Source organism: Salmo trutta, chromosome 7 (genome assembly GCF_901001165.1).
Source record: "Salmo trutta chromosome 7, fSalTru1.1, whole genome shotgun sequence".
Taxonomy (NCBI): Eukaryota; Metazoa; Chordata; class Actinopteri; order Salmoniformes; family Salmonidae; genus Salmo; species Salmo trutta.
The window spans coordinates 13972106-13998559 of record NC_042963.1 but is presented as its reverse complement, the minus strand read 5'-3'; positions in this window follow the sequence as shown (position 1 = coordinate 13998559).

Below are 26454 nucleotides of genomic sequence, written 5' to 3'. Positions count from 1 at the left end.
ATATTATGCACCTAACAGTGGTGAGGAATTCTACAATTTTTTTTTTTTGGGGGGGGGGGGGGGGGGGTCCCGAGCTTGACCAATATGTTTTTCGGAAATTCAAACATGTCCTTTTTCTGAGGTCCAAAGGGCACCAGATAGTATGAATGACGCAGTCCATCAGTGCAGAGGCCTCTAAGCCAGAAGTGACAGTGGTTATGTGAGCTCCAACACAGTGGGTTAGAACACAAGAGCTTCATGCCTTGGATGTAAGATGGGGACGGTTGTAATTGATGAGGTGATAAGTACAGTGCGTAACCCTGAGGCAGTCGGCCCCATGCTGCTCCCCCTAGAATCTCTCAACAACCCAGGGAAAACAAGTGGTGTCTTCAGGAATATGTGGCTTTTGCTACGTCGTCCTCCAGCCCAAGTTTAGATCTCCCCCCTCCTGCTAATGACACATTCAAATTAGCTGCGGCTAGGGTTTCTTTAAATACACAGTTGGATTCACACAAATTCTTCTCCCCACCTCACCTCTCTCTGGTCTGGCCTGAGCAAACCACACTTCGGGGTCACTGCGCTCTCCAAGAGCCAAGCCAGACCCATAATTTTGCTTTTGTTGCAGATGTAGCCTCAATGCCTCAAATATAAAGACACAGCTAGGCCGGCTTGGGAAGGTCAGAGTAGAGAGAGAGGGGGAAAGAGAGAGCGGTAGAGTGAGAGAGAAACCTCACATAGCAGTGAGGTGAAGGGTGAGCTGTTTTCAGCGCAGTAAGGAAGCCTTCACTATACAGAGTGTGTGTGGACAGGAAGAGCTGGGTAACGACGAATAGATTCAGCCAAACCACCAGCCATTACTGACCATTACAGCCGATGGCCATTCATTCTTCTGGATCAGTCTTCTGTCCTATTAGGTCACGACCAGCACATAGGGAATTCTCTGTTAATGGAGACGATCAAGTCAAAGTATTTTCTGACAGTCGAATGAATTATGTTGTTTTTATGAGCTCTCTGTTGCAAGCAACTGACTTTGAAATAGCCTGGAAAAACAAACCCGAAGTTTCTCCTTTTATGACCTCATGAATTGAGTCTTCTCGCTAACAATCCCTGCTTGTAGCTACAGGGTTTGTCTGACTTTCTTTTCATTATATCGTTTATGAAGGATGAAAACAGTTATTTTCATTCTTTTTCGGTGGTTGACGATTACTGCTCTGCATTTGCTTGCCATTGGTTGTAAAGAGAAGAACACTGACCCTTTTCTCAGAATTGTAGTGTTTTGTGAAAATGTTCAATTTACACAGTAAACGCTCTATTGAAATTGTTCATTCGTGAACATTATGTCCTCGAGGAACACGTTGAAACAGTGACTTAAAGACAGGTTGTAACACCCTTTTATCATTAGTTTGTCTAGACACTGTCAGTGTGAAGATTATCCCCCTAGTTCCATTATTTGGTCCACAAACATTGACCCTCTTTGGCAATGATACTATGTCTTAGAATATCAAAGCCATGGTTGTGAGTCAGAAGATCTTCCATCCACCACCATAGATGGCTATAGCCTAGCTACCCAGCTGACATCTGTGTGGGCCAAACCTAATCGCTAGCACACGATGAAAGGTTTTCTGCTGTTCACCACTTGTTGTTGAATGCAAACTGGCATCATGAACTGCACACACACACACCGCGGCCGGACTTTCGTTGTAATAAAAATGAGAGGAGTGGGCGGCGGTGGGATAGTGAGCTACATAGAGCCCAAAGCCACAGTTTCCTCAGTGAAAACAAACATAGCTAGTTTCTGGTGGACCAGGCCAGTCAGTGCATCATAGTGCCTGACCTCACAAAGCTTCCCTTTCAGGCCAGGTTCTGGACTCACTGTTCCTCCTCCAGCAGGGACCCAGCTGTAGAGATGTGTGACATGTCCAAGGGCCAGACTGACTGCAGTGTGTCCCCAGGCGGAGGGCCAGACTGCAGTGTTTCCCCAGGCCCCAGCCACAGCCCAGCAACCACCAGCCCCTGAAGTGTCATTGGATGTTGGACATTGGACCCGGATGGGGAGATGTGTGACATGTCCAGGGTCTACAGGTCCAGACTCCAGTGTGGCCCCAGCCCAGCAAACATCGGCCCCTGGAGCGTAATTCGACTCGCTCCACTTTGAGGAAACACTCTGATCATTGGCTTACATGGTGACTTCTTATTGGCACACTGGTATTTTGTATGTCTCACATGCAAGGGCTTGGTTTAGCTGTTGATGGCTACGATATAGGCCTGTCATAGTTAAGTTTCTTACGATAGACAGTTGTTTAGGGTGTTGTTGTTATAACCAAAGTACTGGATGGGTGATTTTAACTATTAGAGCCATCATACTGCATCTATTACTAGTTTACTCTATAACACTCATGTAACACATTACATTACAGATAGTGGTGGGGAAAGTACCCATGTGTCATACTTGAGTAAAAGTAAAGATACCTTAATAGAAATTGACTCAAGTAAAAGTGAAATACTAGTCGAGTAAAATACTTGTCAAGTAAAAGTCTAAAAGTATTTGATTTTATATATACTTAAGTATCAAAAGTAAATGTAATTGATATCGAAAGTAAAAGGATACATCATTTCAAATTCTTATATTACGCAAACCAGACGGCACGATTTTCTTGTGTTTTTTTATTTACCGACAGCGTTCCAGCACTCAAATATAATTTACAAACTAAGCATTTGTGTTTAGTGAATCTGCCAGATCAGAGGCAGTAGGGATGTTCTCTTGATAAGTGCATGAATTGGACCATTTTCCTGTCCTGCTAAGCACTCAAAATGCTTGAGTACTTTTGGGTGTCAGGGAAAATGTATGGAGTAAAAAGTACATTATTTTCTTTAGGACGTAATGGAGTAAAAGTAAAAGTTGTCAAAAGTATAAATAGCAAAGTAAAGTATAGATACACAAACAACTTTTTATGTAGTACTTTAAAGTATTTTTACTTAAGTACTTTATACCACCGATTACAGATCAAGCTATACTGTACAGTACAGTATGAGAGTATATATGAATTCTGATTATATATAAGAGAGTAATTCTGAATATATATATATATATATATATATATATATATATATATATATATTGGAAATGAATAGCAAAGTGCACACAAACCTGTTGCTAGAATAAAAGCCTCCATATTCAGGCAACTGGTCATAAATGAAGATGGACTTATGGACTTGGTTCTTCATTTATGACCAGTTGCCTGAATATGGAGGCTTTTATTCTAGCAACAGGTTTGTGTGCACTTTGCTATTCATTTCCAAAAGAGAGCGGGCCTTGCATACCTCTCCGTCAGACAATGTACTGATTTTATCTCCTGCTTGACAGAAATGCCACAGACTAAATCATGTTTTTGGTTTCCACTGTGTTGTCCAGCCCTAGACTGTGGGATCCTGTTCTCTGGAAACCTTGCTGTTGGAAACCTGCTTTGCTAAAGATGACATCTGGAAGCCTAGTTTTCCACATCTCTCTGTTGTGTTTATGTTTACGACCACTGGCAAATCTAATCTTGTCATGTTTCATTAAAACCCTTTCCTTCAGTCAAATGACCAAACATCCCCCTAGTGGCCTCATGGGTGGAACGTTATTAATATGTTTCATCATTTCAGAATTAACAAACAATATATTTTTAAACTCTGCCGAAAATCCAGTGTTTCTATGTCAAACGGCTTTGTTATATTTCAGTCCTCTGTGATGTATATAAAGTGTAATATTGGGATGGAAACTCAAAATGGAATATATTTCAACTCTATATCGGACATGGTTCAGGTGTCTTCTTTTATTAAGACCATAGCCATGTGTGTGAGGTGTTTCAAAGTAGATTTGTTTAAGACTACCAAGAGACTGTGTGACCCTAAATTAAGCCCGCTGCAGTAATGAAGACCTTTATAAAAGTATTCACTGAGAGGAGTCCAGCAGCACAGGACTAGACTAGGAGGTTCTTCAATGGAGATCTCCTGTGAAGAGGAGACAGAAATACACCTCATACTTCTGAATGGACATCACGTTTGATACTTATGATACTGATACAATACTTCAAGGTATTCCAATGTTCTTTAAGCCTCAGAATCCCCAGAAAATATTATTGTGCACATACCAAATTCAGCATATCTAAGAAAACAACATTCAAAGTTATCAAAAGGGCACCAATTTTACATTAAGTGCACTGTTACCAGTATTGCATATTGCTCATGTCAAAGAATAAGGTTTGCAGTACATAATTTCATCTGGAAGAGTGTGCTATTCGGCAAGAAACCACACCTTTGCACTGGGCAGGGCTTCAGGAATGCATGGCGATTATGTGTAATCTGATTCAATTCTGGCCACAGTACAGTTTGGTGGCTACTGGGAAAGGTGGGTGGTGGTCATTGCCTTCCAATCATATTAAAATAGTCAAATGTGTTAACACACTATTTCATGACATGCATTTCAGGCCTCTTTGCACATCTTTATTTTTAGTTTATATTGTTATCCCTTCATAGAGGCCTCCTTTAACTGGATGCACAATTTATCTCGAAACAGTTAAAGTGACCGCTTACCATCCATTAATACAGATGGATTTTCTTTGCTTCGCAAATGAACTAAAGACATGGAGCGGGATGGAACGCCAACTTGAGAGATTACTCTCTCGCTAAGTGCTCTCTTAGTTTAAAGTGGTACGTTTCTGCTCGCTCAGCTGATTTCAGCCATAATGATGGAGAGGGAGAGTATCATTTACCTGGATCCCATGCCAGGCCAGCTCTGGGGTTACCCCCTCCACAGCCCCTCAATACCCTGGCCTTGGCTGGCCTTGGGCTGGCCTCGTGAAGCATACCTCCTGGCCCTAACCTCCACCTCAGTCCCCATGGACCCCAACCAAAGAATGTATAGAAATGGACCTTGGGCTAATCTGCTGAAGCTATACCTCTTCTAACTTTCCCTCTCCATTGCGGTTGTTATGTCTCTCTGTTCATCTTGAAGAGGTTTGATGGAGATGCACTCTTGACCTCCGGGTAACGCAGACTCAGAGATTCCTTAGGCCAGTGGTTCCCAAACCGTGTGTGGGGAGCGAGGGGTCGGCAGGGGGGCACAAAGTGCAACTTTGAAATTGGGTAGCGCATCATCAGTTCCTCTTGTCATGTTTGTCATTGCATACCTTAGAGAGGTATTTATATCTTGGCAGAAATGTCCAGATCAGCTAGCTCATGTCAGTTTTTTTAGCCCATAGATTTTGTTGTCATTTTTTTGTCACTCAAGTATCACATGAATACACATGACAGACGACAAAATGTGCTTTAGAACTGCAACATTTTCTTTGCACCCCATGACAAAATATGTAGATTTGCAGGAAATAAGCTGCAATTCGCCCCACCAACAAGAGGTGTGTGAATAGTTTGTGTCATGAACAGTGCTTGTGCCCATAGAAATGGACGTGGCACAGGGGGGCATGGGATGTTCCAATGCTGGAAGGGGGGCCCCGAGTGAAAAAGTGTTGGAACCTCTGCCTTGAGCAGATGGTGAATTGTGGTGAATTGTATATTTTTGCAGTAGGATTATGTATGATTTGAAAACACTTATTTTCATAAAGCAACTTGCCTTTGAAGTCAGTAATGTTTGACTAAGGTAAGGAAAGTGGAGAGCGGAGAGGAGAGCACAATGCAATGGAGAGACTGGTGCAAATACAATATAGGCACTGTGTGTGTGTGTGTGTGTGTGTGTGTGTGTGTGTGTGTGTGTGTGTGTGTGTGTGTGTGTGTGTGTGTGTGTGTGTGTGTGTGTGTATACAGTCAGTGTGTGTGTGTATACAGTCAGTGTGTGTGTGTGTGTGTGTGTGTGTGTGTGTGTGTGTGTGTGTGTGTGTGTGTGTGTGTGTGTGTGTGTACAGTCTGTGAGAGACAGACAGAGTGAGAGTGAGAGTGAATGTGTGTGGTCCTGTTAGTGGAGTGGAAAATTATTTTTATTTTAGGGTTTTTGTTCAATATTTGCTTTTCCTTTGGGTTGCCAATTACATTTTTAGTGAGAAAGGTTAAAACATGTCATGACACTGGTGGGAATTGTGTGAAATGAAAACCAAAAGTGGATGAGCATGTGTAATATTTTGTCACGAGACCAACCTATCCCACTTCAGAACCAGGTGGGGGAGTAGAAACCAACCTATCCCACTTCAGAACCAGGTGGGGGAGTAGAGACTAACCTATCCCACTTCAGAACCAGGTGGGGGAGTAGAGACTAACCTATCCCACTTCAGAACCAGGTGGGGGAGTAGAGACCAACCTATCCCACTTCAGAACCAGGTGGGGGAGTAGAGACTAACCTATCCCACTTCAGAACCAGGTGGGGGAGTAGAAACTAACCTATCCCACTTCAGAACCAGGTGGGGGAGTAGAGACTAACCTATCCCACTTCAGAACCAGGTGGGGGAGTAGAGACTAACCTATCCCACTTCAGAACCAGGTGGGGGAGTAGAGACCAACCTATCCCACTTCAGAACCAGGTGGGGGAGTAGAGACCAACCTATCCCACTTCAGAACCAGGTGGGGGAGTAGAAACCAACCTATCCCACTTCAGAACCAGGTGGGGGAGTAGAGACTAACCTATCCCACTTCAGAACCAGGTGGGGGAGTAGAGACCAACCTATCCCACTTCAGAACCAGGTGGGGGAGTAGAGACCAACCTATCCCACTTCAGAACCAGGTGGGGGAGTAGAGACCAACCTATCCCACTTCAGAACCAGGTGGGGGAGTAGAGACCAACCTATCCCACTTCAGAACCAGGTGGGGGATTAGAGACTAACCTATCCCACTTCAGAACCAGGTGGGGGAGTAGAGACTAACCTATCCCACTTCAGAACCAGGTGGGGGAGTAGAAACCAACCTATCCCACTTCAGAACCAGGTGGGGGAGTAGAGACTAACCTATCCCACTTCAGAACCAGGTGGGGGAGTAGAGACTAACCTATCCCACTTCAGAACCAGGTGGGGGAGTAGAGACTAACCTATCCCACATCAGAACCAGGTGGGGGAGTAGAGACCAACCTATCCCACTTCAGAACCAGGTGGGGGAGTAGAGACTAACCTATCCCACATCAGAACCAGGTGGGGGAGTAGAGACCCACCTATCCCACTTCAGAACCAGGTGGGGGAGTAGAGACTAACCTATCCCACTTCAGAACCAGGTGGGGGAGTAGAGACCAACCTATCCCACTTCAGAACCAGGTGGGGGAGTAGAGACTAACCTATCCCACTTCAGAACCAGGTGGGGGAGTAGAGACTAACCTATCCCACTTCAGAACCAGGTGGGGGAGTAGAGACCAACCTATCCCACTTCAGAACCAGGTGGGGGAGTAGAGTTCTAGCATTAGCAATATGAGAAGTCATTACACTGTAAAAAGTAATTTAGCCTCTTTTTTTAACTAGGCAAGTCAGTTAAGTACAAATTCTTATTTACAACGACAGCCTAAGAACTCTGGGTTAACTGCCTTGTTCAGGGGCAGAACAACAGATTTTTACCTTGTCAGCTCGAGGATTCGTTCTTGCAACCTTTCTGTTACTAGTCCAACACTCTAACTGCTAGGATACCTGCCACTTTCAGTGGTTTCAGTTAATTTCCCAAGTCAATTTAACGGAAAAATACTGAAGTTGTTCCCGGTAAAAGATTTGTTTAAAAAAATAAAGATCTGCATAATCAAATAACGTTCAGCTCATTCACCAATGCACGACATGCCACCAGGGGTCTCTTCACAGTCCCCAAGTCCAAAACAAATTCACGGCAATGCACAGTTTTATACAGAGCAATGATCGCATGGATCTCCCTTCCATCTCCAAATACTCAAACAAACAGCAAAATTACCTTTAAGTTATTTTATTAAACACCAACCCATGGAATGGTGGGACTGTGAGGGGACACACAAACACACGCACACACAGACACACTCGAACAAACATTATTTTTGTTGTTGTATTGTTTGTATTCTTTTGTATCGTTGTATTTGGCTATCAGCGTATCAGTGTTTTGTGTCTTGTTACCTGTTTTTTGTTTTTGTTTCTTTAACTTATTGAAGTAAGTGGAACGTGACACATTTGGATTTCATAACTTGTTGTGTCAACTTAGTCAAATCAATGTGCTTCAACTGAAACAACTGCTGTACTACTGTATGCTGTATATTTACTGTAAATCGCAATGCACTAGGGTACTTTTTGGATGCCCTGTAAATTATCTCAGCATGCTTCACCTGCAATTACAGTTATACTTATAGGATACTTATTGTACACACTGTTAAAAATTACCTGCAAGTATTGGTTTCATTTTTTCTTCACCTAACATTGTAAGCCAACGAAGTCTGTTTTTTTTAACGTCCATTGCTAATGATAATAGTTCCTCACCGTATTTGAAAAATCTTGCCAACACTCTCCCGGCCTTGATAATCACCAAGTCTCAGTGGGAAAGAGCAACATATCATGATCTGATGTTCAATATATCCAATGGAAACGTCATAAAAAACAGCTGTCTGTCCCAAGTTCACTGGCACTCCCTTTAAGAGTGTGCCCCTAATCTCAGCTCGTTACCGGTATAAAAGACACCTGGGAGCCAGAAATCATTCTGATTGAGAGGGGTCAAATACTTATTTTCCCTAAATAAAATGCAAATCAATTTATAACATTTTTAACATGCGTTTTTCTGGATTTTTTTGTTGTTATTCTGACTCTCACTGTTCAAATAAACCTACCATTAAAATTATAGACTGATAATTTCTTTGTCAGTGAGCAAACGTACAAAATCAGCAGGGGATCAAATACTTTTTTCCCTCACTGTACTGTATTACACTGTAGGTATTGAATGTGTATGGGAATGCTACAGACTTTGTGACACAGCAGAAAGGTCAGTGTACCTCAAATCCAGAAGATGTGTATTCAAATCCCAGGTGGGATCATACTTTAGCTGAACAGTGATAACACATGAAATTGCACAGGTGAAAAACATGGAATGTCACGTGAAGTTAACATGAAATCCCGATTGGCAGCCTGGCAGCAAACTTTTTTAAAGTTGAATAAAGAATTGGGGGCTTTTTCTCACAAACAAATCGCAGGTTTGCTTTGGCATAGCGAGTCCTAAAACATTTGATTCTATTTCATTGTTCGTTTTATAATGGACCCGTACTTTCTCTTGAAGAAGCACTAAATTGAGCTAAAATCCCCAAACGTCTATTTTTGGTAAATAAGAATTTAAATCCCCTCCTCTCCAAAATTAGGTGAATTCACCCCTGACAGACACACAGACACACAGACACAGATGCAGACAAAACAAATTAGTCACATGCTGTTAGAGCCAAACCCAAACAAATCTCAGGTCTGTTTAGTAAACCTCCCTGCCCAACACATTGTATTGCGGCTATTTGTTCTGTGTTGCTGGGTTTCATAATCACACAAGGCTCACAGTCGCCCGTGCTCCTTAAGGAGGAGATGCACCACATGGCGTGCAGGGTTGACCAATCAACAGAGGTAAATCCCACAATGCAGTATGGTTTCTGTCTGTCTCTCTGTCGTCATGACCTGAAGCCTCCTTCCTTATTCACATACAGGAGGAAATGAAAAACAAATTGTGGTTCCTCCATGTGTCAACAGAGGTTCAAATGTATGATTCTCTGACTCTAATGGCTTGAGATTAGTTGGTAAACAGAACACAGCGAGTTGACCACAACCGGGAGCGATTTCTGTTAGAGGCAGCAGAGCTAGGATTGGCGTCGTCACATGGTTAGGAATTTCCTCAACACATTGGATGGTGGGAAGAGAATGGCTCGTTAAGGTCCAACAGAGGCCAGTTCATAATTGATTGTTTAAGTTCCTTTATGCAATGGATAGTGTAATGGGAGAAAGAGGTGCGTCTGGGAATTTATATACACCGCATGAAACTGAGAGGGGCCCACATTCAGGAGCAGACCAGTGATGGTGTCTCTATGGTGAAAGATGCAGGAATGCTATTTGCAGGAATGTTAATCAGTAAATGCTGGAAATGATTCTTTCTCTCACTCTATTGTCTCGGTGAGTATACAATCTTCTGCTTGAGCAAATTACAGCGCATATCTGTCAATTTTGTCAGACCAAAATGTCAGACTGGTTATGTGACCACAATTATTTCACTGCCTGACATGAAAACAGTATTTCTTTCCATGTTTTTAATCTCTTATTCAGAGAAGTTGAAAAGTCTTCATGTTTTGTTTGAGATAGAAATCAGGAAGGACAGACAGGGGCAAAACCCACCAGCATGTGAGGTGAGCTGTAAATGTGAGATGTTTATGAAAACAAGAGAGAGATGTATTATCCCCCTTCCAGTAGCTTTAGTCTCTCTCTCTCCCCATCTCTCTCTCCCCATCCCCCTCCTAACTCCCCACCTGCAGTACGTGCACTACTGCAACGGGCACCAGCCACTCTCTTCCAAAACAACAGGCGGCTGAGTCTCCTCATACCAACATGTCTCTCAGCACCAACACTCTCATCCTGCTCCTCCTCAGATAGAGAAACACCTGAAGGCAGGTATTTTTGCTGAAAGCTATAATAAATCATTGGGCTTTTGTGTCCCTGTTGCTAATGTGTTGTCTCTCCTCTGAGCTCATTCTGGAGTTGACATAAGTGTACTTTTAGTGAGAAAGGAGTGGACCAGGCCAGTTTCAGGACAGTTCAGTAATTCTCACACCCTGTGGTCGCCCCAATGCCCCCATTGCCCTTGTCTGAATGGAAAGCAAAGTGCCGGGGACACACAGGGAGCTGGTACAGCCAGCTAGCACAGGGTCTGCCCAGGGCTAAACAGAGGCTTTATGGTTCTATGGCTTTTCAACTCTGAGACTAATAGTTTAGGTTGCTAGAACATGTTGTAGAACAAATTGTGAAGCAAATGTTGATTTTAAGTTTATGTCCACAACTCCTTTTGACCATTGCATGTAAATCAAACGCCAATGATGATGCCTTTGCTTTTGGTATATTCTGTGTCCAGAGGGAAGAAGAGTAAGATGTTTATTTAAGGCGGAGGATTTCATATTTTTACCAAATTTACTTTGTATAGGGAAAAAAATCATCAGGGCATGTAAATATATATAAAAAAAGGGGTTTAATGAAACCATGAGGGATGACAGTGTCCAAGATACATATTATCCATGGAGGGGTCACAGTGGGAAGCCTGGTGGCCAGGGAGTCAGAAGTGACCATTGGAATGTGCTGGTTGGCGCCCCGTGTATGAGCCTGAGCCTGTTTGACACCCTCTTCCTCAGTGTGTCATCCCCCCTCAACACACACACACAGAGCCCTCCAGCTCAGTCTCCCTCCAGTCCAGTGGCTTGGAGCCCTCACTCAGTTCCTAAATCCACCTCCTGCCTTATGGGCCAGTGGGAGCGGACTTCCTGAAAACAATGGAATGGAATAATCTGCGGATTTACCAGTGGATTTCATAAAGGCCGGTGTTCCTGGCCAAAGTTTCTCTGACCTCTCCTCACCCCCCCCCCCCCCCCCCCCCTCCCCGTTATTGTCATGAATGGGCTGAGAGTGGATTACTGGAGGTGCTGTGTCTCTAATTAAACTCTTGTCTCTCTCTCTCATCCCTCCGTCATCCCCCCATGGGCGCAAGCACACACACACAGAGTGAGAGAAAGAGAGGCATCTCAACCTTTTGGTATTTTTGGTCAGACCATTAGTAGTCTTGAAAATACTCATGACAGTGTCTCACAAAGGGGGGTAAAGCACAGCAGTGTCAGGCCAAAAGTCAAAGGTCAATCCCCAAAGGTCATGGAGAGGCTAATATGGTGTTGTGTCAGTTAAAATATGTAATCTCCCTGAGACTCGAAAGGATCCATCTCCCCCTTAGTTCACTTCACAAGGTTCCCCCTCCTCAAGAAGTATGTTTCTGTGTTGTTTTTTCTCCTCCTACATTTGTCAAGAAGGCTACATTTTTCAAAGCTGTTTTTTGGAGAGGTTTAATTTACAATAAACTCTCCTGAATCCCCTCCCTCCTGTATCCTTGCCTTATCTTTAATCGGAAAGCTGTCCTGAGCCATCCTATTTGAATGGCTAACTTGTTGATCCCAAAAACAATTAAAATTCTGCTCTTTGGTGAGCGCTCCGCAGGCTGCCTTTATGCTAATAGCTTGGCCTGGCACATAGAGGACTGTGTGGTCATGAGCCCTCTTGATGAGGGTATTATTTTAATGGGAAAGAGTTGCCTATTCATGACTTGTAGAAGCCATCACTAAGACACAAAGCACAGTTAATGAAGCAGACAAAAATCTGGCAGGCAGCCCACTTTTACAAGAGGCAAATGCCTCCCAACCATCAGGCTACCTCTTTCCACCAAACTAGGCAGCACATGAAAATGGAGTGTGAAGCTGTCCTGTAAAGGCTTTTAGCTTACCTTCTCCACCATCATCCTATTTGACACATTTTATTGAGTGTTTTTTCTTCTTCAAATCTTACTCTGATGTTGTTGTGCTGCGATAAAGTTCTGGCCTGCTTTTAAGTCTTTCCCAGAATAGACGCCATTGCACAGAAGACAATTCTCCCAGACATACGCCAGACTGGAGCTGAAAAGGCAGAATGTATTTGGAGTTCTTACGCCCATGTTTCCTGTTTACTGTATCATTTTCTCATTTGGTGCTCTGCACTTGTGTCAGTGTCAGTGTTTGTGTGTGTGTGCGTGTGCGTGCTGCGTGTACTGATACTGATACGCAATAGACACCATCATCACTACTGATCAGACCTTCTGTCTAAAGTCTTGCTTGACAGTTTGTGTCTGGTGTTATTATGAGGTTACTTTGATAGATAAAAGTTGTATTTCTCTAGTCTGATTATTCGTTTTTGAGATACAGATAGTTTCTCCATTGTAAAATGTGCATGAACATTCCTACTGGCAACACCACAACAGCAGGGACGTGATGTGCAGTGCCACTGATGGTAAGGATGTGACATATTGAGGACAAACAGGCTTTTCCACAAACAAAAATATGGTGATTTCCACTTGTTTGTGAAGCAACCACACTGTTATTGTTTTCCTGTCGATATAAGTTGTGGTTGTTTGAGAGGAAGCTTTTTTCCTTCTCCATAATTGCCCATCTTTCTATTCTGAAAAAGGAATCCTTGGACATCCCTTGAGAGTGGGAGTATGCTTATTCAGGACAGACCTGGGTTCAAATAGTATTTGAAATCTTTAACATTTGGTTCCGTTTTGTTCAGCCTGTCTGGCGCCAGATAGATGGTGTTTTCACTTTTGGGACTAATACATTGGTTCCATTGCTCCAAACAAGCTTAATCCAGCATAGCTATAGTATATTCAAGATAACAAATACTATTTAAACCCAGGTCTGGCTGAGGGGGTAGCTGACAAAGTAGCTTATCATTTCCATAATCATCTTGTTTGCAAATGGTAATTCAGCTTTGTTTCAATTATGTATAATACATTGCTATGTACTGTAGCTGAATGATGACAGTTTTAGAGGTCTGGTTCTAAATTGAAAGATGTGGCAGTATTGCTAGTTGAGGATCAATGGGTGATACGTGATACAAGCAGCCAGGACATTCATTTCACTAACCACAGTACCGTATAACTTTACAGTTATTCATATCTTGTCTCTGCATCTAAACAAGAAACATCTTTCGGGGGGGATAAAAAGGGTCTTCTCAGTTGGCAGACTTGTCACTTTAAGGACATTTGGAATTGTCACTGAGTCTTGTTCAGCTTAGGAAAAAGGCAAAACAATTTGGACCAGAAGGACAGGGATGCAAGCAAGCGACAAGAGATCAGAGACCCATATTAAACCTCATGTTTCAAACTCCAGGATATGATCATTGAAATAGATGGAGACTCAGGCATCCAAGCTCAGTTTCCAAGGGTTTTGGGATCAAGACTGATTTGAACTTGGAGAGGTTGGGGACCTAAAATAAAGTTCCCACTATGAGTCCTCAGGCTTTTTGCTTATCCCATGAAGTCTTCTATTACCTGCAGGACGTGGCTTTTGTATTTTGATAATATACTCTTACATAAAAAAAAATCTTAAAAGAACCAATTCATGCTGGTCACTGATTTAGGTTAAAAAAAAGTATTGATTGTGGTATGGTTTTGATTATGAAACAGACAAGTGAAAAAGCAAATATTTATTGGAAAAACATTGTAAAATGCTATAAAATCTGGCTTTAAAGTGAGAGGCTATAATTATTAACTGATCTCAAGTGGCAGTTTCCTCTTACACCTTAATTGAGTAATGTCCAAGGGAATAGCGTGGCAAACTGACGTTAAAAGAAATCCTTACACAATAATATGGTGGCTTCCATTTCTTATGAACACCTCATCTTCTTTGGCAGAGTAACCATTAATATTGTCTGTTTTTCCCATCTCTCTCTGTGTGGGAATATGGGTATTTTAATGCCAGTTAAGACCCTGTTGATATTGAAATATGGTCTGGATGTGGATCCATTGTGAAACTTTCGGCATCAGTGGAGCTCTGAGAGTATTTTATGTGTCTTGTGATCTGTATTTAAAGTGTGATGTATAGAGTTGCTCCCTGCAGGCCGTGGGGATATGGAGATGGTGTGCGCTGTGCAGAGCTGAGTGCATCAGGTTTTGTCCCAAATGGCACCCTGTTCCCTAAATACTGCACTACTTTCGACTACGGTCCAAAAGGGCTCTGGTTGAAAATAGCACACTAAATAGGGAATAGGGTGCCATTTGGGATGCAGGCTGTGCCTCAGTGTGGTCAGGGTTATTTCAACAGCGAGTTACAGCTGCTCCCTCTGCTGCTCCCTCTGTGGATCCCAGACTTCTTTGCCTCCTGTGGTTTGGTGTCACCCAAAGGTGTCTGATGCGTTTGGCCGTCACGCCCGGGTGGCCTGCCCTGCCTGCGGTCCTCTACTGTTTGGGTTTCTGCTCCATGCTCAGATTAGCAGCTATCTCTACTGGGCTCTGTTCGGTGAAGCTTTTCCTGGAAGCTGGCTTCACATTCATTGAGTATTTACTTACTGCATGTTTCAATGGGAACTCAGTCTGGTCTCATAGACTAGACATAACATATACTGAACAAAAATATAAACGCAACATGTAAACACAACACCTCGACATCCGGCTTCTTCACCTGCAGGATCGTCTGAAGGGGAGGGAGGTCGTCTGAAGGGGAGGGGGGTGCTGAGGAGCATTTCTGTCTGACTTTTCTGGAGCTCATCAATCAAGGCACTAAGATGTAACCATATTTTGTCTGTGTGTCTCTTGTTGTGCCTACAACCATCTCAATTATGTCTGTCGATCGTGTGTTCTATTGTGGAACTCTTGTTGTGTCTGTGGATCTCTCAAACACTTGTTGTGTCTGTGGATCTTGTGTTCTGTCTGTGCAACTCTTGTTGTGTCTGTGGATCTCTCAAACACTTGTTGTGTCTGTGGATCTTGTGTTCTGTCTGTGCAACTCTTGTTGTGTCTGTGGATCTCTCAAACACTTGTTGTGTCTGTGGATCTTGTGTTCTGTCTGTGCAACTCTTGTTGTGTCTGTGGATCTCTCAAACACTTGTTGTGTCTGTGGATCTTGTGTTCTATCTGTGGAACTCTTGTTGTGTCTGTGGATCTCTCAAACACTTGTTGTGTCTGTGGATCTCTCAAACACTTGTTGTGTCTGTCGATCGTGTGTTCTATCTGTGGAACTCTTGTTGTGTCTGTGCACCTCTCAAACTCTTGTTGTGTCTGTGCACCTCTCAAACTCTTGTTGTGTTTGTGGATCTTGTGTTCTGTCTGTGGAACTCTTGGTGTGTCTCTGCACCTCTCAAACTCTTATTGTGTCTGTGGATCTTGTGTTCTGTCTGTGGAACTCTTGTTGTGTCTGTGGATCTCTCAAACACTTGTTGTGTCTGTGGAACTCGTGTTGTGTCTGTGGACCTCTCAAACTCTCGTTGTGTCTGTGGATCTCTAAAACACTTGTTGTGTCTGTGTGTGTCTTGTGTGCCTGCAGTGTGTATATTCCTCTTGTTGTTGTTGTGTCTACGGTAGGTCGCTTCTCGCTGTGTCTGTGGTAGATGTGATACTCCGATGACAATGAGGAGATGCCAGCTCAGAGCTCAAGTTGAGATGAAGCAATCTGTGTTTGGCTGCCAGACTGCAGTCAGTGATACCCCTCTGGAGGTTTCACCACACAACTCAAACATGATCAATCCCAATTAACCTGTCACATAACGGAGAAAGATTTATCCCTGACTGCCCAGTCGTCTCTGAGATGTGTTGTGTCAAAGATCACCAGCACTATCCTATAGCACAATACTGTATACATCTTATACAGCTGTGTTTTAATTAATATATTAGGTTTTCCCTGACGACTACAGTATCTGGTTGCCCATACAGTGAGTGGCATTCCTTACTGTGTATTTCACAACACTAGCACACAACATTCTGAGAACCAGAAGTTTCTTAGAGCTCGGTGACAGCGAGGTTGTCCTATGGTTATTTTGCATACAACCTTCCCACAACTTTCTGAGAATGGTGCAGGATAGTTGCTTGGCTTTTGAACATTCTCAGCACATTTAAAACTTCTTAGAGATAGCCCCCTTTTTTTCTCTCCAATTTTCACCTAAAATGACATACCCAAATCTAACTGCCTGTAGCTCAGGCCCTGAAGCAAGGATATGCATATTCTTGGTACCATTTGAAAGGAAACACTTTGAAGTTTGTGGAAATGTGAATTGAATGTAGGAGAATATAACACAATAGATCTGGTAGAAGAAAATACAAAGAAAAAAACAGCCTGCAAGAGAAAGGTCCCAGTTCTAGCCATCACTCTTGTTGTAATTCCAATGGTGTCCACAAGATGGCAGCAGTATATGTGCAAAGTTTCAGACAGATAACTTGAAGTATGAGTGAACTACATGACATTTAGTGTGAAGTCACCCAGGTACATTTGGGCAAATCGCGAAGGAGACATTTACATTCATATTACATTTTTTTGCAAGAATATCGTCAAATATGTATACTTGGACTTTGATTTAGCTTTTCCAATATTAGTAGCCATATTATAAGTTCAACATTTGCAAAACAATCAGTTTTCATAACTTCATAACTCTGAATATTGTTATAATTTTTGTCCAAAAGGAAATGGCATGCTGTCGCACAAGGTTAGTAGCTACATTTTGCGACAGACACAGGGTTTCTGGACACTCCCATAAAGCCCAGCTCATTGGCTATCTAGCTAGCTTTGTTTTACCCTGATTGGTGCTTATTTGACAAATTTAGAGTTGTTCAAGTAAAGACCGCCCGCGTCATCGGCGTGCCATGAAGGCGTTGCTCTCTGACCAAATATGGTGTCCTATAGGATATACTACACCCCTAATGTTATAGTGAAGTCTGGTTACATTCTAGGATCTCTGAGGAATACATACAAACATGATTTGACTGGTTGAAACAACGTTTAGGGTTAGATTTCACAGATTCCTTTCTTTGCAAATTGAACGAGTGGAAATACAAAATCGATCGTGCATGCTGTATGGACCTTTTTAGGATATGAAAAAGGATTTTATCTAACAAAACGACACTTCATGTTATCTCTGGGACCCTTTGGATAACAAATCAAAGCAAGATTTCAGAATGTAAGTTATTTCATTACTTTAACAGAATGTTCCTAAAAGTTAAAACATGGTCACATTTCATTTCAATTTTGAGAATGTTCTAGGAATGTTCTCCAACTGGTTTGCCGTTGAGAATGTTCTCAAGGGAATCAGAAAACTGTCACGCCCTGACCATAGAGAGCCCTTGGTTCTCTATGGTATAGTAGGTCAGGGTGTGACTGGGGGTGTTCTATGTTGTTTATTTCTATGTTGGTGTGCTTGGTATGGTTCCCAATCAGAGGAAGCTGTTTAGCGTTGTCTCTGATGGGGATCATATTTAGGCAGCCATTTCCCCACTGTGTTTTGTGGGATCTTGTTTTTTGTGTAGGTGCCTATTTGCACTTCACTGTCTTCACGTTTCGTTTGATCATTTATTGTTTTTGTATTTTGCTGAAGTTTCACGTTGTAATAAAGATGTGGAACGCTACTCACGCTGCGCCTTGGTCCAATCATTACGATGACCGTGACAAAAACATTAAGAAACAACATTCTTCTGTGGGAATTGTAGTACTTCAGCATAACATTTCCTACAGGTTTCCTCAAGGTTCTATATGGTTCTATTTAAAGTCACGCTCTCAAGTTGTTCCGAGGACGTAAAAACGACCCAAAAAATTTGTAACGTTCAGGGAACGTTCTAGGAATGTTATTTAAAAACACAGTGTACATTCTGTTCTCAGCATCAACAAAACTCTATCGTCTATCTTGTTGAGTGTGTTCAGGTGTGTGGTCCACACCCCCTAACAGGACACCTGATATTAATGAGTTCTTGTTTCCTTTAAAATGGGGTCTGTTTGAATAGACTAAAATTAACAGCTTTGTATGTGTAAAAAATATGGCATGCTAGTACCATTCTGATGGCGCCGTGTACTAATTCCATGGATAGTTAACAGAAAATATAAAGTTTGAATCTCACTGATGCTGTGTCACAATAAAAAAGAAATGTGTTTGAATGATTGGAGTTCAAAACAGTTAACCCAAAATAAGCTATTATTGTGTTATTAAAAGCCTTATTGAATCATTCAGTGAACGTTTTAAGGAAGTTATTCAAAAACCTCCAAATAACCTATCCTTTCAGTTCTCAGAGCGTTAATAAAACCTCCCAAGAACTTTCAAGGAACCAGAGTGGAATGTTCTCAGAACCTCCCTGCAACCTAAATATACATGTTTCGGAACAAGCAACCTTTTCACTTCTGTTCTCAGAACGTTAAAAAACGTTCAGTTTTACCAGTCAGGAGACATATGGCTTCATTCCTACAACCAATGTGATACCAAAAACATACGTTTCCACAACTTCGAAGGAACAAAATGTCCAAGCTGGGCAATCTGATAGGCAATCACATTGTTGTACTGTATGTATAGTATAATCATGATTTATGTGATATCTGTAAAAGTGCAGTGTGTGTGTGTGCATGTGTGTGTTAGTTGGTGGAAAAACATCACTGTGGCGGTGGCAAGCGTTTGCATATTTCAGTCTTTCTCACAATGGTATATTTAACATACTCCGATGTGCCAAGTCCAGTCCCCAGAAGATTACAGAAGGACAGAGTAGTTGCACATCCCTCTCTCTCTCAGGCCAGCTTTCGCTTTAATTGTGTTTATTTGCATTCATAATTAGTCCTGCTCCACTGGAAGTGTGGCATCATCTCCCAGCATGACTATAACTCATTTTTTCCACTTTCCTAATCAATGCTGTCTTGTTGTCTTGATTGGCTATGGGTGAGTATCAAATGGCACCCTATATAGTACTCTACTTTTGACCAGAGCCTTACAGGCCCCGATCAAAAGTAGAGCATTATATAGGGAATAGGTGCTATTTGGGATGCAACTAGGCCTACATCCCTGTCATGTTACTGTAGTTAGCTAGTCCCTCTCTGATTACCTCTGTTTGCAAAAAAACAGTGTAAACAGTGATGTAAGAGGAGGAACTGCTAAAATATGGTCTTTCTCTGCACTGAGGAAAGAGAAAACCAACAGTTGCTTGGCAGATAAAGATGAGGGTCTAACTAACACAGCGGCGGGGGCCATGGCAGACGGTCCAAGCACTCCCATTCTCACGAGAGAGAACAAGAGCTCTAGCTGCTGGTTTAGATTACGAAGCAGAGCTGGGGCACGGTGCCAGGGTGTCTTTTCACCGGGGATGAGACACTAATTTGAGTTTGTGTCCCTCTAATGGGGCTTCCTGACCAGTTGAGGATGTTGTTATCATTGGTTAATGTTGAACTTGCCTCATAGTGGTCACATGAGCGTTTTGCCAAGCTGTTGGGGTGGGGGTGTGTGGTGTAGTGGGAAGGTAGTCGTGGAAAGGGGGTAGCAGTGATGGGTTGGAGAAAAGCTGTCAGTCTTTTACGTACTCATCAATCCATTCCCCCGAAAGCCTGTTTCAAAACATATTTTGCAAAAAGTTGCTGGGAAAGTTATCGAAAGTTATTTGATACCTAAATTACACTCTAACTTCTACGCTACCACTCATTGTAACTATTTTTTTTACATTTGTGATTTTGCCAAACGCTTGTATGTAGTTTTAATGTTGCAGAGTCTCCTCCACTCCCTTAACAGATTTTGGGCAACCCAGACAATTTGGGTAAACCTCCTGTCCTCTCCTCTCAGAAAAAAGTATCTAGAACCTAAAACGGTTGTTCGCCTGTCCCCATAGGAGAACCCTTTGAAGAACCAGGTAGAACCCTTTCGGTTCCATGTAGAACTCTTTCCACAGAGGGTTCTACACGGAACCATAAAGGGTTTTACCTGGAACCAAAAAGGCTTCTCCTTTTAATAAAGGTCAAATATGGGGACAGCCGAATAACCCTTTTGGAACCCTTTTTACAAAGACTGTAGTGAGTGTGTACTGTAGGAAAGGTATATTTACTCTTAGAGCCTGCATGGCAGCCCATTGTCGGAGGATTCAGCCTCATACCACAGGAAAGGTGTCACGCGTCGCTGAGGTGCGGGCAGAGCACATTCCTGGTAGGCAGTGTGTGCCAACCCCAACCCAGCCGTGGGGAGGAAAGGGGAGAGGAAGGGAAGGGATGGGATGGGAAGCCAAGCCAAGCCAAGCCAAGCCTTCCTGCCCCAGCCTACTCCCACCTCGCTCTCAACCACCTCGCTCTCAGCCTCCAGCCTCAGGGATGGGGCTGTGTCAGGGTAAACAGAAAGTGTGACTCATGGCTGTTGGTCCAGACTAATGTCATCCGAGACCACAGACAGATAAGTCTGGTGGTGCAGCCAGCCAGTCAGTGTCATTTGGTGTGGGCCACAGGCAGGCAGGCAGGCAGGAGAGTATGATGTAACAGGAATCAGATCCCCTCCCCTGCTACCTTGCTACTCCAATCTGTCCCTGCCCGACGGACAGCCAGGCCAGCCGGCCGAGAGCAGAGCTGCACAACTACTCCTCTTAGGTTTGTTAGTCACCCCCAGACTAAACCAGCCGAATCGGATGCAAGGTCGGTACCCAGATGCTAAAATAGTCCAAGTGATCGTTTTCTCATCTGCCCAGCCCCAGACAGACATGAGCTGTGTTCAATAAATTGTGTTCTTCCTTTCAGCACCTACCCTCAATTTCTCCAGATGCAGATGTGAACTAGTTGACATTTCACCACCGCCTTTAACTTAGTCAGACGTGCCAGTTCTTGAAGGAATAACCCACTGGACACAGCAGTCATTTCAGCGTCTATTTTTATTTACATTTTGGTTGGGTTGTCAACTAATGTGAATTCAAAAGTGAAATCAAGAACAAAAAAAGCCACCGTGTCATTGGATGTAGGATAAATGTTGGGTGAAGAAAAGACTACATTCCCTATGTTGATGACTTTTTGCAAATCCAATCAGTTTCCCACGTTGATTCAATGTCAACGCATAGATTTTTGTTGTTGTTGAAATGACATGGAAACAACGTTGATTCAACCAGTTTTTTCCCAGTGGGAGGCGTGCTCCAGCGGCGTGCTGTACCCATAGGTCCAAAAGAAGTCAACATTACCGAACATGAGTTGCATTCATCAGTAAGGTAGACAGTACAGGCCAGTCTTGGCTCATTACTCTCCAGATCTCACACCACCATAGCTACCAGAGTAAACACACGCACTCGCAGGCAGGAAGCACAACACGCAAGCAGAACAACGCCTGCCAGTAAAGCCAGTATGGTGAAATCCCAGTGGAGAGGGTAAGGTCAGGGATTCAATCAAAGGCTTATTGTTGACAAGCACACTGCACTTGACTTTTAAAGGTAATTCATGCTTGAGCCAACATCGGCAACATTTACCACGACTTGACTGAATCCCGGCGCAGGTCTACTTACCTGTTGACTCTGTGTGGTTAATTATCGTCTCCCATCCAATCAGATTTTTCTCTTCTTGCTTAACAATTGGGTTTAGCTGCATACCTGTGATATGCCCAGGCATGATGGAGCATTGTGTGCCACAGGTGATTAAACCGTTTTAGGGGAGGGTGGGGGTAGGTGTATGTCTAAAAATATCACCCTGTCCCCCCCTCCCTCCGTCGGGCCATGCAGTTAAAGTCTAATGTGTGTGTCTCTCGCTCGGTCCCTCTCTCTCTCTCTCTCTCTCTCTCTCTCTCTCTCTCTCTCTCTCTCTCTCTCTCTCTCTCTCTCTTTCGCTCTCTCTCGCTCTCTCAACATTACGAGAGCGAGGCGTTCACACCTCTCAACACCAGCCCGTTGAGCTGCTGAGCGGATTGCTGGAATTTACACGCCTAATTATCACCCTGTTTTCTCCTACCCTAAAGAGAATCTGGGATTAGAGCCTGAGTGCTGTGTGTGGTTTGGGGAGCGGTGGTTGCTCAAAGGACTTTAACGCCGTCTCACTCACCTCCACACTACCTTAACATGATGTTTGGGCATCCGTTTTGTTTGTATTGATTATTCTAGAGGTGGAATTATTGTCAGTGACAGAAGATGTAATCATACATAGCATCTCCAACGACTGCAACAGATACAGTAACTACCAATCCTTCATAGATCATCATTTTTATTGATAAACGTTGCTAATATACATTTTGGCCTTTTATCGCCGCTTTTTTCATCCCCTAGAGTTCTTAGTAACTTGATAAGCTGATTTTTGAGTTGCTCAATTAAACACTAGATGTCAGTGTCGTTTCTGGCTCACATGTGGCCACAGCCAGCCCATCCACCTTCCCTTTATGACACACTTTACACTGGTGTACCCTCCATGAATGGGGTCTTACAAATGCCATTCTAATTCCCTATGCATTTTCCGCAATCCTATACAAAGTACTTTAGCTTGTGTTGACATATAGCTCAGTGTATAAGTTGTGAAATCCAAGATGATACAATAAAATAAACATGGTCCTAGATGCTTTTGAAGTTTGGTGTTACCATATTAATTTATCAGTTAAGCATTCCGGCATCCTTTTCTGTCTCTGATTTTATGAAACACCCAATAAAAAGGACACGCGCGTCTTAAATACCCCATCTTACAATTCCATCTCATTTATAGATTCATATAAACAGTAGACCCATAATAAATAAAGTGTCCATTTGGTATTGTGCTGTAAATCACCACTTTGGAAAAAAGATTAGATAGGAAGTGCTTATCTTTAACACATCACCTACAATTTATTTAAGTAAAATAAGAAGTACTACCAGTACTATCCAGGTTACTTCCTAATGCATGTTTTGCATGTGCTTTCACACAGAACATAGACCAGATACACAAGCTTTGTCAGAAAGTAAAGAGACAATGCTAGCTCCTGTATTTTATCAGCAGCCTCTTGGCTATACCTCTTGGCAGGAACCCTGTGCAGTGATAAGGGCGGATGGTGATGATGTAGTGTGAGGAACACTCCGTCATGTCTTCGTCACAGGGAGGAGAGATCAGCTCGAGGTGACCTGCAGAATGTCAGGAATCTGATCTCTAACATAACGTTTTCCTTTCTTTTTCTTCCTCCTTTCTTCCTCTTCACTCAGATCGGGGAGAGAATATACTTCTGACCTCCCACGTCTGTCCAGAGTGGCCCGCTCGCTCTGTTCTCTCTTTCCTCCTCTCTGCCTGCCTCTCTGACACTGAGAGGTAGACTGTGGGAAGTGGAGCTCGCTCACTCGCTCGCTCACTCACTCACTCACTCACTCACTCACTCACTCACTCACTCACTCACTCAAACAGACCTGGATGGCCGGTTCCTTTTGGCCAGGGCCGGATTGCACATTTTGGAGAAGAAAAAAAGATGTCAGAGGAAAGGGGTTAGTTTGTGAGTTTTCCTGACACAACCTGGCTCTGGGTATCCCGGCTACCTCACTATTATTAAGTGCTGCATTTCATTTGCATATGTAAGAGGACCTAATTCTTTGCACTCGTAGTTTTGTGCCCTCAGAATAGGTTTCTCGCTGTGGTTTTCCTTAGTGCTGTGGTGTAGGTGTGGGTATGTGTGTGGAGGGACATTCCAAAAAATGGGGGAAAGCAAGAAAAAAAATAAAAAGGTTTGTCAAAATATATACTTTTAGCCCAGTAACATCACCTGCATCTAAAACAACAGCCCTTGTGGGAATTAGGCACTCTCAAAGTTTTCTACATACACAGCAAATTGACCAGTGTTACCTAGTACTGATTTTTCGGTGTAACAATTCTACAAGGGCCGAGTGTCTGCAGGTTTTCGCTCCACCCTTGTACTTGATGGATGAATTAAGGGCACTAATTGGTAAGGAACCCCCCTCACCTGGTTGTCTAGGTCTTAATTAAAAAGAAAAAAAGAAAAACCTGCAGACACTCAGCGGATCCAAGTGCTGGTTCCCAGGGTTACCCAAACTCAGTCCTCAGGACCCCAAGGAGTGCACATTTTGGTTTTTGCCTTAGCACTACACAGCTGATTCAAATAATCAACTAATCATCCAGCTTTGATCATTTGAGTCAGCTGTGTAGTGTAAGGGCAAAAACCAAAACGTGCACCCCTTGGGATCCCGAGGACTGAGTTTGGGTAACACTGTAATAACCAGTGTTTAACCGAAACCACGGCCATTATTATCCTGTTTTATAATTGTTTGCCTCAATAATCTATGTTGTTGCATGTATATTGATTGATTAATTAATGTTATGCTACTGAAATATACATAACATACATTCTCTTAAACTAATCCAATCTGTTACTTGGACATATTGCACCCGTTACTACAATGGTTGTTCTTTGTTTAGATTGCTTAGGTATTCCCATAGCGACGTCTTCTCGACCCGGCAGTCCCCACTCTGCAATGCATTATAATGTATTTGTATTTATTATGGATCCCTGTGTCACATGTGTCGTAGTGGAGAGAAGACAAAGGCGCAGCGGGAATGTGAATACTCATATTTTTAATAAACTCAAGTAAGGGATCCACAGGAAAAAACAATAAACACGACAGCAACAGTTTTGCAGGCTAACAAACGCAGTGCAAAAACAACTACCCACACCCCCAAAGAAAAACACACACTACTATATAGGACTCCCAATCAAAGGCAACTCAACACACCTGCCTTCAATTGGGAGTCCAATCACCAACACAACACTTAACACACAAAAAACCTGCCGTGACAGTACCCCCCCCCCCCTCAAGGTGCAGACTCCGGAATGATCCTTACAAAAAAAACACAAAAAAAATCCCCAATACCCCAACAAAACCCATAAACAATAACCCCTTAACAATAAGGGAGGGAAGGGAGGGAAGGGAGGGTGGCTGCCGTCAACAACGGCACTGTGCTACACCCTCCCTCCCCAACCCACCTATCCTGAAGGTGGCTCAGGTGCGGGACGTGGACCTCGCTCCACCTTCGGCGTCACCCACTTCGGTGGCGCCGATAGCTGCGCCGGGCAGACGGGGCACTCGGGCTGACCCTGGCAGACGGACCACTCTGGCTGGGCCGAAGGACAGGCGGGCCACTCTGGCTTGGCCGGAGGACAGGCGGGCCACTCGGGCTGGGCCGGAGGACAGGCGGGCCACTCGGGCTGGGCCAGAGGACAGGCGGGCCACTCGGGCTGGGCCGGAGGACAGGCGAGCCACTCGGGCTGGGCCAGAGGACAGGCGGGCCACTCGGGCTGGACCGGAGGACAGGCAGGGCACCCTGGCAGATCCGGGCAGGCGGGCCACTCTGGCAGATCCGGGCAGGCGGGCCACTCGGGCTGGGCCGGAGGACAGGCGGGCCACTCGGGCTGGGCCGGAGGACAGGCGGGCCACTCGGGCTGGGCCGGAGGACAGGCGGGCCACTCGGGCTGGGCCGGAGGACAGGCGAGTCACTCGGGCTGGGCCGGAGGACAGACGGGGCACCCTGGCAGATCCGGGCAGGCGGGCCACTCTGGCAGATCCGGGCAGGCGGGCCACTCGGGCTGGGCCGGAGGACAGGCGGGCCACTCGGGCTGGGCCGGAGGACAGGCGGGCCACTCGGGCTGGGCCGGAGGACAGGCGAGTCACTCGGGCTGGGCCGGAGGACAGATGGGGCACCCTGGCAGATCCGGGCAGACGGGCCACCCTGGCAGCTCCAGGCATTCGGGCCACTCTGGCAGACCCGGGCAGTCGGGCCGCTCTGGCAGACCCGGGCAGTCGGGCCGCTCTAGCAGACCCGGGCAGTCGGGCGCTCTGGCAGACCCGGGCAGTCGGGCCGCTCTGGCAGACCCGGGCAGTCGGGCCGCTCTGGCAGACCCGGGCAGTCGGGCGGCTCTGGCAGCTCCGGGCAGTCGGGCGGCTCTGGCGACTCCTGACTGGCGGGCGGCTCTGGCGACTCCTGACTGGCGGGCAGCTCTGGCAACTCCTGACTGGCGGGCAGCTCTGGCGACTCATGACTGGCGGGCAGCTCTGGCGACTCATGACTGGCGGGCAGCTCTGGCGACTCATGACTGGAGGGCAGCTCTGGCGACTCAT